This window comes from Erinaceus europaeus, chromosome 8 (assembly GCF_950295315.1).
Source record: "Erinaceus europaeus chromosome 8, mEriEur2.1, whole genome shotgun sequence".
Classification (NCBI taxonomy): domain Eukaryota; kingdom Metazoa; phylum Chordata; class Mammalia; order Eulipotyphla; family Erinaceidae; genus Erinaceus; species Erinaceus europaeus.
The window spans coordinates 18,026,192-18,038,320 of NC_080169.1; the positions used below are offsets into that span (position 1 = coordinate 18,026,192).

Consider the following 12,129-nt stretch of genomic DNA (forward strand, 5'->3'; position numbering starts at 1 on the left):
CTCTCTACCTTTCTATCTCCCCCGCCCCTCTAATTTTCTCTCTGTCCTATCCAATAAAATAGAAAGAGTAAAAAATAGTCACTGGAAGAGTGATGGGTTCATAATGCTGGCACCAAGCCCCAGTGATAAATCTGGTGGCAATAAAAAACAAGGGAAGGGTTGGGCAGTAGCGCAGCAGGTTAAGCACACATGGCATAAAGCGCAAGGAAGGGCTGAAGGATCCCAGTTCAAGCCCCCAGCTCCCCACCTGCAGAGGGGTCACTTCACAAGCGGTGAAGCAAGTCTACAGGTGTCTATCTTTCTCTCCCCCTCTCTGTCTTCCCCTCCTCTCTCCATTTCTCTCTGTCCTATCCAACAATGATGACAATAATAATAACTACAACAATAAAACAACAAGGGCAACAAAAGGGAAAAAAATAGTCTCCAGGAGCAGTGGACTTGTGGTGCAGGCACCGAGCCCTAGTGATAACCCTGGAGGCAAAATAACAATAACAATAATAATAATTCACCTCATTTTGGATAGAACTGAAAGGAATCATACTAAATCAGATAAACCAATAAGAAGTATGAATATGAGTTGATCTCATTCATGGACAGAAGTTGAGAAATAAGAATAGAAACGGGAAACAAAGTAGGAATTGGAGTGGTTTTTGTGTATTGCACCAAACTAAAGGACTCTAGGGGTGGAGTGGGAAGAAGACTGTCAGATCCTGGTGTATGATGGTGGAGGAGGACCTAGGCTGGGGGTGAGAGTGTTTTGCAGAAAACAGAAATTTTACATATGTACTAACAACGGTACTTATGGTAAACCATTAATACATCCAACAAAAAAGAACTATTTACTCCACTTCCAATATTTGACCTTCAGATATTTGCAGGCTGCTTTTATATCCCTTCCTCATCTCTGGTGGACTGCATTGTAAACACATCAAACCATTCATTTTCATACTCTCCCTGTCCCCTTACACTTCACATGGAAATGCATGATAAATCAGTACTGAACTAGCTGTGGCTTTTTTTTTTTTTTCTTTTTTTAATTTCCTGTGAGTTTTCAACCATTTCTTAGCATCTGATGAAGTGCAGTTGTCTTCATGGTTAACATAAACCATTTGCTTAATTTACACATCTGTGGGTTGTCAAGAAGTTCACTGGTCTAAGTTAAACCCTATTTGGGTGGTTTCACTGGAATGGTTCAGCTGTGTTGGCTCCACTCCAGAATTCTATTGTCAAACTACTAGAACACAAAGATCAGTTAAGACACATTCTTCTCATTCATGACTGAATGTAAAAAAAAAAAAAGAAAAGAAAAGAAAAAGAAAAGAAAGAAAGAGAGAAAGAAAGAGAGAGAGAGAGGAAGGAAAGAGAAAAAGAAAAGAAAAATGGAAACACACTAGATCTCTTTAAAATGAGGAACTAGGAAGTTGGGCAGTAGTGCAGTGGATTAAGCGCACATGGTGCAAAGCGCAAAGACCAGCTCAAGGATCCCGGTTCGAGCTCCCCGGCTCCCCACCTGCAGAGGAGTCGCTTCACAGGCAATGAAGCAGGTCTGCAGGTGTCTGTCTTTCTCTCCCCCCCTCCCCGTCTTCCCCTCCTCTCTCCATTTCTCTCTGTCCTATCTAACAACAACATAAATAACAACTACAATAAGAACTACAACAACAATAAAAAAAACAAGGGCAACAAAAGAGAAGATAAATAAATAAATATAAAAAAGTAAAATGAGGAACTAATGTACTAACATGTCTCTTTCTATTGACCAGGGCAAATCACACACCCAGTGCAAAGTCAAGAGACAGGGAACTATATTTCATCCTTACTAAAAGGAAACTATGAAATCACATATCCATAAACATGAGTACAAGAAAGCCTAAAGAACTCAGACTAAAAGTCTAACTCTGTCAAGGTGACCAACATATCTGAGTTATCATATAGTTTCAGCCAAAGTTTTGGTAATTTTTTCACTGTTCTCTTTAAATACCATCAACTAACTATGCAACTAGAAATTTTAGGAGAAGTGCTGATGTTTATCAGAAATTGTGATTTATTCAAGGAGTTATAAAACTTGATTTACAAAGTGCCTCACATTAAAAAAAAATGGGGCCTATTAAAGAGGGAAACCCTAAATCCTCTGGCACCAGACTAGGATGCTTGTTGAAACACTGAAGAGAAAGCACTATTGTTCCAACCTCAGGTGATATAATAAGATTCTTATATCTAGCTTTTTATTTGCTAGTGATCTCAGCACAAGTAACAGTGACACAACCATCTATACTTTCAAGGAAGAAGACAGACAGTAGAGATCAAGGAATTTGTCCTATATAGTATAATTATGGTTTTTAATGTAAAAATTGAGTTTCAAACATTGGTCCTAATCCCAATAACTAAACTCTGTCTATTACTTCCCATGACATGAGTTTTTAAGAAATCTCTTAAATCTCTATAATACTTGCATACATGCATACAGGTACTCACAATGTAAAGTTATAATGATAGATAACTCTCCAAAATATATAGTTAGATGAAAAAAGAATAAATATAGCACATTGCATGATATATAATAATGAAGACTTAAAGAGGCAGAGAGCAAGAGCAGTGAGGAAGGAAGGAAAATTTTTATTTGTTTTTGTTTACCTATACAGAAAGAAACTCTAGAACAATATACAAGAAACAGACTGTGGTTACCTACGAGGAAAGAGGACAGAGACAAGGATGGAAGACCAACTTTCATGGTAAACCTACTGACACTTTCTCATCTTTTGAACTATGCGACTTGTAACATTGTTCATAAAAATAAAGCTAAACATAAAAAAATAAATATTTCACCAAGCTAAGGTGGAGATGGAACAGAAAAATGAGGTATGCTTTGCGTGTGTACTTATCTACAAAGTGTCTTGCACTAAAGTAAATGATTCTGGAGGGAGGGAGTGTTTAGATCCTGAAACACAATGGCAAAGGAGGACCTAGTGGTAGTTGGATTATTATGTGGAAAATTGAGAAATGTTACACATGTACAAACTACTGTGTTTTAACTGTAAAATTTTTAAAAATCAACTATTTTTTAAATGCTAAAAAAAAAAATTCAAACCAAGGCAGCTCTCTCTCTGATAGATTTTCTGGAATCCTCAGATATTTTAGTTCTTTATGATACCATAATTCTGGATCAAAGCAGATTTTATTTTCCAAAGATGATTGCAATAATATCTCCCATACACCGATCTTTAATAACTTTAACATTTATTCCATTCAGAGAGAGTCTATATTCATTCTCTCTGAACTGAAGCTTGCTTATGATTGCAGCAAAAGACATATTGTGACTTGAAGAGCTGAATTTTAAAAATATAATAGTTCCGGGGCTGCCCACTATCACCATTACTATTCAACATAGTGTTGGAAGATCTTGCCATAGCAATCAGGCTGGAGCAAAGAATTAAAGAGATACAGATTGGAAGAGAAGAAGTCAAACTCTCTCTATTTGCAGATGATATGATAGTATACATAGAAAAACCTTTTTAAAATCCAGCAAGAAGCTTTTGGAAATTATCAGACAATACAGCAAAGTGCCAGGCTACAAAATTAACATACAAAAGTCAGTGGCATTCCTTTATCCAAACACTAAGTTGGAAGAAAAAGAAATCCAGAAGTCAATTCCTTTTACTATAGCAACAAAAACAATAAAATATCTAGAAAGATTTGTATACTGAAAATTATGAGTCACTACTCAAGGAAATAGAAAAGGAAACAAAGAAGTTGAAAGATATTCCATGTTCATGGGTTGGAAGAATTAATATCATCAAAATGAATATACTACCCAGAGCCATATACATACTTAATGCTATCCCCATCAAGATCCCAAACACATTTTTTGGGAGAATAGAAACAAATGCTACAAATGTTTATCTGGAACCAGAAAAGACCTAGAATTGCCAAAACAATCTTGCTTAGAAAGAACAGAACTGGAGGCATCACACTCCCAGATCTCAAATTCTATTATAGGGCCATTGTAATTAGAACTGCTTGGTACTGGAACAAGAATAGACACACTGACCAGTGTAATAGAATTGAGAGCTTAGAAGTAATCTCCTACACCTATGGACATCTAATCTTTGACAAGGGTGCCCAGACTATTAAATGGGGAAAGCAGAGTCTCTTCAACAAATAGCGTTGGAAAAATTGGGTTGAAATATGCAGAAGAATGAAATTGTACCATTATATTTCACCAAACACAAAAGTAAATTCCAAGTAGATCAAAAACTTGTATGTTAGGCCAGAAACTACCAGATACATAGAGGAAAATATTAACTCTTTCTGTATAAATTTTAAAAACATCTTCAATGAAATGGATCCAATTCGGTGGCACAGTGGGTTAAGCGCACGTGGCGCAAAGCGCAGGGACCGGCGTAAGGATCCCGGTTCAAGCCCCCGGCTCCCCACCTGCAGGGGAGTCGCTTCATAAGCAGTGAAGCAGGTCTGCAGGTGTCTATCTTTCTCTCCCCCTCTCTCTCTGTCTTCCCCTCCTCTCTCCATTTCTCTCTGTCCTATCCAACAACAAAGCAACTCAACAATGGTAATAATAACCACAATGAGATGGCAACAAAAAGGGGGAAAAATGGCCTCCAGGAGCGTGGATTCATGGTGCAGGCATCAAGCCCAGTAATAACAGTGGAGGAAAAAAAATAATAAAATCCTCTTGGATGAAAAAAATAAAAAATTAAAAAATTTAAAAAAATTAAAAAATAAAAAGAAGATTAAAACAAACTAAACCAATTAGACTACAACAAATTATAAAGCTTCTGCACAGGGGGCCAGGTGGTAGCACAGCAGATTAAAAATCTTTTGCCCCCACACCTGTGGACATCTAATCTTTGATAAGGGGGCCCAAAGCATTAAATGGAAGAAGGAGGCTCTCTTCAATAAATGGTGCTGGGAAAACTGGGTTGTAACATGCAGAAGAATGAAATTGAACCACTTTATCTCACCAGAAACAAAAAATCAACTCCAAATGGATCAAAGACCTGGATGTTAGACCAGAAATAATCAAATACTTAGAAGAAAACATTAGTAAAACACTTTCCCACCTACACCTCAAGGACATCTTTGATGAAATAAACTCAATTGCAAGAAAGACTAAAGCAGAAACAAACCAATGGGACTACATCAAATTGAAAAGCTTCTGCACATCCAAAGAAACTATTAAACAAAGAGACCCCTCACAGAATGGGAGAAGATCTTCACATGCCATACATCAGACAAGAAACTAATCACCAAAATATATAAAGAGCTCAGAAAACTTAGCACCAAAAAAGCAAATGACCCCATCCAAAAATGGGCACAGGATATGAACAAAACATTCACCTCAGAGGAGATCTAAAAGGCTAACAAACATATGAAAAACTGCTCTAGGTCACTGATTGTCAGAGAAATGCAAATTAAGACAACACTAAGATACCACCTCACTCCTGTAAGAATGGCATACATCAAAAAGGACAGCAACAACAAATGCTGGAGAGGTTGTGGGGACAGAGGAACCCTTTTACACTGCTGGTGGGAATGTAAATTGGTCCAGCCTCTGTGGAGAGCAGTCTGGAAAACCCTCAGAAGGCTAGACATGGACCTTCCATATGATCCAGTAATTCCTCTCCTGGGGTTATACCCCAAGGACTCCATAACACCCAACCAAAAAGAGGTGTGTACTCCTATGTTCATAGCAGCACAATTCATAATAGCTAAAACCTGGAAGCAACCCAGGTGCCCAACACCAGATGAGTGGCTGAGAAAGCTGTGGTATATATACACAATGGAATACTATGCAGCTATCAAGAACAATGAACCCACCTTCTCTGACCCATCTTGGACAGAGCTAGAAGGAATTATGTTAAGTGAGCTAAGTCGGAAAGATAAAGATGAGTATGGAATGATCCCACTCATCAACAGAAGTTGAGAAAGAAGATCTGAAAGGGAAACTAAAAGCAGGATCTGACTAAATTGAAAGTAGGGCACCAAAGTAAAAACCCTGTGGTGAAGGGTAGACATGCAGCTTCCTGGGCAGGTGGGGGGTGGGGGGTGGGGGTGGGTGGATGGGATGGGACACAGTCTTTTGGTGGTGGGAATGGTGTTTATGTACACTCCTAGTAAAGTGTAGTCATATAAATCACTACTTAATTAATATGGGAGGGGAAAAATTAATTGTATGTATCGAAGTTTTTAAAACACAGACTGAGTCTTCTTAATATATAGGCTGTGTATTTGATATGCAGACTCTCTCAAAAGCCCAGACCAAGTAGATCAGAGGCAACCAGTGGCACAGCTATTTTACAAGATACTGGGTACTATACAGCAAACCCTAACAAAAGGACTTTTCAAAGTTAACCCAATTAACAAATAATGTGATGATAACATTAACTATCCATTGTCTTTTTGAACCCTAAGACAGCAGGAACCTCACATCTCCACTAGAGAGCCTATATTTCCCCAGTCCTGGAACCTTAGGATAGGGCCCACTTTCCCACATGCCTCTCCCAATCCATATCAAATAATATTGCATCAGCCAATCGCAACCTAATCAATGCAATGATTGCCACCTCAACATGCTTCAGCTCAGACTGTGTCCAGAGACTTCAGGTGTGGGATGACAACCCTTCAGCTTCATTACTCAGGTAAGACCTTTCTTTTCATAGCATTCTCTAATTCCATCCCAGGTGGATTACTTTCTAACAAAGTCCCAAACCCTAGATATACACCAGGTTCTGTGAGAGAGAGCATATATTCACACGTATCCATAAACTACTGCAAAATATATACCTGAAAGCAGAAGTACACTAGAGTTTGCAGTGAGTAGCCCCCCAACACTTCCTCTCCACTATTCCAACCTTTGGGTCCATGATTGCTCAACAATTTGTTTGACTTTGTATGTTAACTCTCTTTTCAGCCACCAGGTTCCAGATGCTAGCATGATGCCAGCCAGGCTTCCCTGGACTGAAGACCCCACCAATGTGTCCTGGAGCTCCGCCTCCCCAGAGCCCCACCCTACTAGGAAAGAGAGAGGCAGACTTGGAGTATGGACCGACCAGTCAACGTCCATGTTCAGCTGGGAAGCAATTACAGAAGCCAGACCTTCCACCTTCTGCAACCCACAACAACCCTGGGTCCATGCTCCCAGAAGGATAGAGAATGGGAAAGCTATCAGGGGAGGGGATGGGATATGGAGAGTGGGTGGTGGGAACTGTGTGGAGTTGTAACCCTTCTACCCTATGGTTTTGTTAATTTATTCCTTCTTAAATAAAAAATAAATTTAAAAAAATCTTTTGCACAGCAAAAGAAACTATAACAAACCAAGAGACCCCTCACAGAATGAGAGAAGATCTTTACATCAGACAAGTGGTTAATAACCAAAATATATAAAGAGCTCTCCAAACTCAATAAGAAAACAATAACTCCATCCAAAAATGGGGAGAAAATATGAACAGAATATTCACCAGAGAGATATCCAAAAGGCTGTGAAACATGAAAAAATGCACTAAGTCATTGATTGTCAGAGAAATGCAAATAAAGACAACAATGAGATATTACTTCACTCCTGTGAGAATGTCATACATTAGAAAAAATAGCAGCAACAAATGCTAGAGATGTTGTGGAGACAAAGGAACCTTCCTGCTCTGCTAGTGGGAATGTAAATTGGTCCAGCCTCTGTGGAGAACAGTCTAGAGAACACTTAGAAGGTTAGAAATGGACCTACCCGGGAGTCGGGCTGTAGCGCATCGGGTTAAGCGCAGGTGGCGCAAAGCACAAGGACCGGCATAAGGATCCTGGTTCGAACCCCAGCTCCTCACCTGCAGGGGAGTCGCTTCACAAGTGGTGAAGCAGGTCTGCAGGTGTCTATCTTTCTCTCCTCCTCTCTATCTTCCCCTCCTCTCTCCATTTCTCTCTGTCCTATCCAACGACAACATCATTAATAACTACAACAATAAAACAACAAGGGCAACAAAAGGGAATAAATAAAATAAATATTAAAAAAAAAGAAAAGAAATGGACCTACCCTATGATCCTGCAATTCCTCTCCTGGGGATATATCCTAAGGAACCAAATATACCTATCCAAAAAGATTTGTGTATACCTATGTTCATAGCAGCACAATTTGTAATAGCCAAAACCTGGAAGCAACCCAGGTGTCCAACAACAGATGAGTGGCTGAGCAAGTTGTGGTATATATACACAATGGAATACTACTCAGGTATTAAAAATGATGATTTCACCATTTTCAGCCCATCTTGGATGGAGCTTGAAGAAATCATGTTAATTGAGATAAGTCAGAAATAGAAAGATGACTATGGAACGATGTCACTCACAGGCTGAAGTTGAAAAACAAGATCAGAAGAGAAAACACTCAGCAGAACTTGGAATGGAGTTGATATATTGCACCAAAGTAATAGACTCTGGGGTGCATGGGTGAAGGGGGAGAGTTTAGGTCCTGGGACATGATGGCAGAGGACCTAGTAGGGGTTGTATTGTTATGGGGAAAACTGAGAAATGTTATGCATGTACAAACCATTGTATTTACTGTCAACTGTAAAACATCAGTCCTTCAATAAAGAAATTAAAAAATTTAAAAAATGGAATAGTTCCTTCTCAAATTTTCATAAAACTCACTCTTGGAACCCTAACATGAAACTCAAACAATCACAAGGCAAACTCATGTGTTTTATAGATATGTCTGGCAGATAATCTCAGCTGAGGCCCCAGAGATTAGATGGCATCAACTACCAGGGATGTCAGTGAATGAGCCCCCGAATGCTCTAGCTTTCAGCTATAAAGTCACTCCAGGTCTTCAGGTCTTCCCAAATGATAGTTATTTCTCAGTTCCAGACATCATTAAAATGATGAAGAAAAGATGAAAATTTTATGTCTTCATCAACTAAAGAACAATTATTGTTTCTCTGACAACCTTTATTAGAATCATCAAACAAATAAATGCAACAAAACTCAAGGTTAACTTAGACCCCACTAAAATCCTGAATATTTGGTGTATTTCCTCCCTAACTTGAGACTGGACCCCATAAATATAATACAACAATTTGGATACAACAAATGACACTAACACTTTAACAACTGGGAGAAACCCTAAACATGTCAGGTAAAGCTGAAAAAGAGCAAGAGACTGATTCATTTAATGATGGCCTTTTTGGTCACTGCCAGGCCACCCCATCACATGAGGCGCTAGTCAGGGAATCTTTGAATTCCCCCATAGACTCAATGGGCCTACACCTTCAATAAACCCCTCTCTCCACCATCACTGGTCACTTCCATCAGGAACATCTTTTTAAATCCTCCTGTGGGCTTCTTCAGGACCATACCATCACTATGAACTACCAGTGGTAACTCTCTGAAGGGAGGCTGTGTCCTCCTACTCTACCACTGGAAGAAGAATGATCCAGAAATGAGTGCAGCCTAGAATGTATCATCCCAACTGTGAAAAGGGACTGTCAATACAGATTGACAGGATTATACTCAGAAGTTATACAGGCTCCTGTGCTAACTATGAATTTATATGGGATCTGGGTCAAATCGATGTGGCAGACATTTAATTGTATTTATATTTTTTCTTTAAGTTTGGGAGTTACTCTCTGACCCAATTCAGCTTTCTAGCCCTATTCTCAACTCTGACTACATCTTCCCAGACAATATTTTTAGATTGTTAGCCATCAATCTCAAGCAAAAATTACCAAAGTCATGAGACACTAGGAACATATATAAAATAGACTTCCTAGATTTTTCTACCCTGAGGTCTCTATTCTGATCCCCTCTGTCCTTACTTTTTGGTTCCTGTTTATTAAGCATTTTGTCCTGTTTTATATTTTACCACATTTCAGCTACCAAGTTGTGGATGCGCTACTATGGTTTCATCCTGAAATGCCTGGGCAGATGACCTCACAAATATGTCTTAGAACATCACCTCTCCAGAGCCCTACCCCACTAAGTTTCCTTAGAAACAAGCTGGGGTTATGGATTGACCCACCAACATCCATGTCCTATTGAGAAGTAATTAAAGAAGCCAGACCTTCCACTTTCTGAACCCCATAAAGAATTTTGGTCCATACTCCCAGAGATAGAAATTTTAGGGGAAGATGATCAGAAGGGGCTGAACTCCAACTTTATCAGGACCCAAAGAGAAATATGATAAAAAAAATTTAAAAAGGAAGGTTATCCAGATATAGTAGGTGGATATGACTTAGAAAGGAGAAGACATGAGTATAAAAAATAGGCATATATATGTATGTATATACAGATGTAGATATAGATGTAGATATAGATAAATGGTTATAAAAATAATAGTCAACACACAGCTGTGATCTTGAGAAGGGTGTTTATATTGCCTCTTCTGCATCTCATGTTGGGTGGGGCTTGTAAGTGACACCATAATGTCCAGAGTAGATCACAAAAAGTTGTGCAGCTGCAGCTTGTTCTCTCTGGCATGCTCGCTTTTGAAACCCAGACACCATGCTGTGAGGGAATTCAAGCACCCACACAGAGACCACATGTGGGTGTTTTGGTTAACAGTCCCAGCTGAGTTCTCTGTCTACAGCCAGCATCAGCCATGGGACATGTAAGTAATTTAGACTTCCAGTCCCCAGCTGTGAAACTTCAGGCCTTTCAGCCTGCCCACCTGAGGACCAGACACCGCAGAGCAGAGGTAAACCCTGTTGGAGATTCATGACCCATAAAGATCTGTGAATATAGTAAAATGGTGGTTGTTTCACGTCACTACATTTGAGGCGATGTGCTATGCAATAATAAAACTAGAACACCTATGAAGTGACTGCCAAGTACAGCAATCAAAACTTAGACTCTAATTTATAGTTAGATTTCAGGTCCGTGCTCACCCTTCACTATCTGTGAGAATGTAGACCAGTGCCTTAGCTCATTACTACTGCCTTGTGTGTTGGTGATATTCAGTGAGGTAAGACACCTATAAAGTACAGTTTAAATTGTATGGAACATAATAAGACTTACCAAATGGAGCTGAAAATAACTCATCTGGATAAGTACACCTGTTTTATCATGTGTGTAACTCAAGTTGGAACCACTTTCCAACTTCACTGAAGAAAGTTTCAGTGCTGTAATGTTGTGCCTCTTTCTCTTACTCCCTCTCTCTCTCTCTTTGTCTCTCTCTCTCTCTCTCTCTCTCTATATATATATATATATATATATATATATATAATTCACCTGGAGCAGTGAAACCCAGGCAATTAAAAAAAAGACTCATATTTACTTCAGCAGCATATTATACTAAAATTGGAATGATGCAGAGATTAGCATGACCACTGCAAAAAATAATACATGCAATTTCATCAAATTTTCCATATTTTTTAGACACAATGACCAATGGAATAGAATTGAGAGTGCAGAAATAATCCCCTACACTTACGGACACCTAATTTTTGATAAGCAGGCCCAAACTAGTAAATGGGGGAAGGAGAGTCTCTTCAACAAAAAAAAAAATTGGAAAAACTGAGTTGAAACATGCAGATGAATGAAGCTGAATCACTAAATTTCACCAAACACAAAAGTGAGATCCAGGGAGTGGGCGGTAGCACAGTGGGTTAAGCGTAGGTGGCACAAAACACAAGGACTGGTGTAAGGATCCCCGTTCCAGCCCCCCAGCTCCCCACCTACAGGAGAGTCACTTCACAAGCGGTGAAGCAGGTCTGCAGGTGTCTATCTTTCTCTCCCTCTCTGTCTTCCCCTCCTTTCTCTATTTCTCTCTGTCCTATCTAACAATGACAACATCAACAATAATAACTACAACAACAAGGGCAACAAAATGAAAGGATAGCAGCACAAATGATGGAGAGGTTTTGGGAACAAATGAACCTTCTTTCACTGCTAGTGGAAATGTGGATTGGTCCAACCTCTATGAAGAGCAGTCTGGAGAACTCTCAGAAGGCTAGAAATGGACCTACCCTATGACCCTGCAATTTCTCTCCTGAAGATATATCCTAAGGAACCAAAACACCCATCCAAAAAGATCTGTGTATATCTATGTTCATAGAAGCATAATGTGTAACAGCTACAACCTAGAGGCAACCCAGGTGTCCAACAACAGATGAGTGGTTGAGCAAGTTGTAGTATATTTAC

The 12,129-nt window shown here is 39.3% G+C and overlaps 1 non-coding gene across 1 annotated transcript; it reads left to right on the plus strand.

Moving 5' to 3' along the window:
- The first annotated feature begins 11,258 nt into the window (after window positions 1–11,258).
- On the plus strand, window positions 11,259–11,361 carry LOC132540055 (U6 spliceosomal RNA). The gene has a single exon (XR_009551329.1). It is a non-coding gene; the product is annotated as a U6 spliceosomal RNA (small nuclear RNA).
- The last annotated feature ends 768 nt before the right edge of the window (window positions 11,362–12,129 follow it).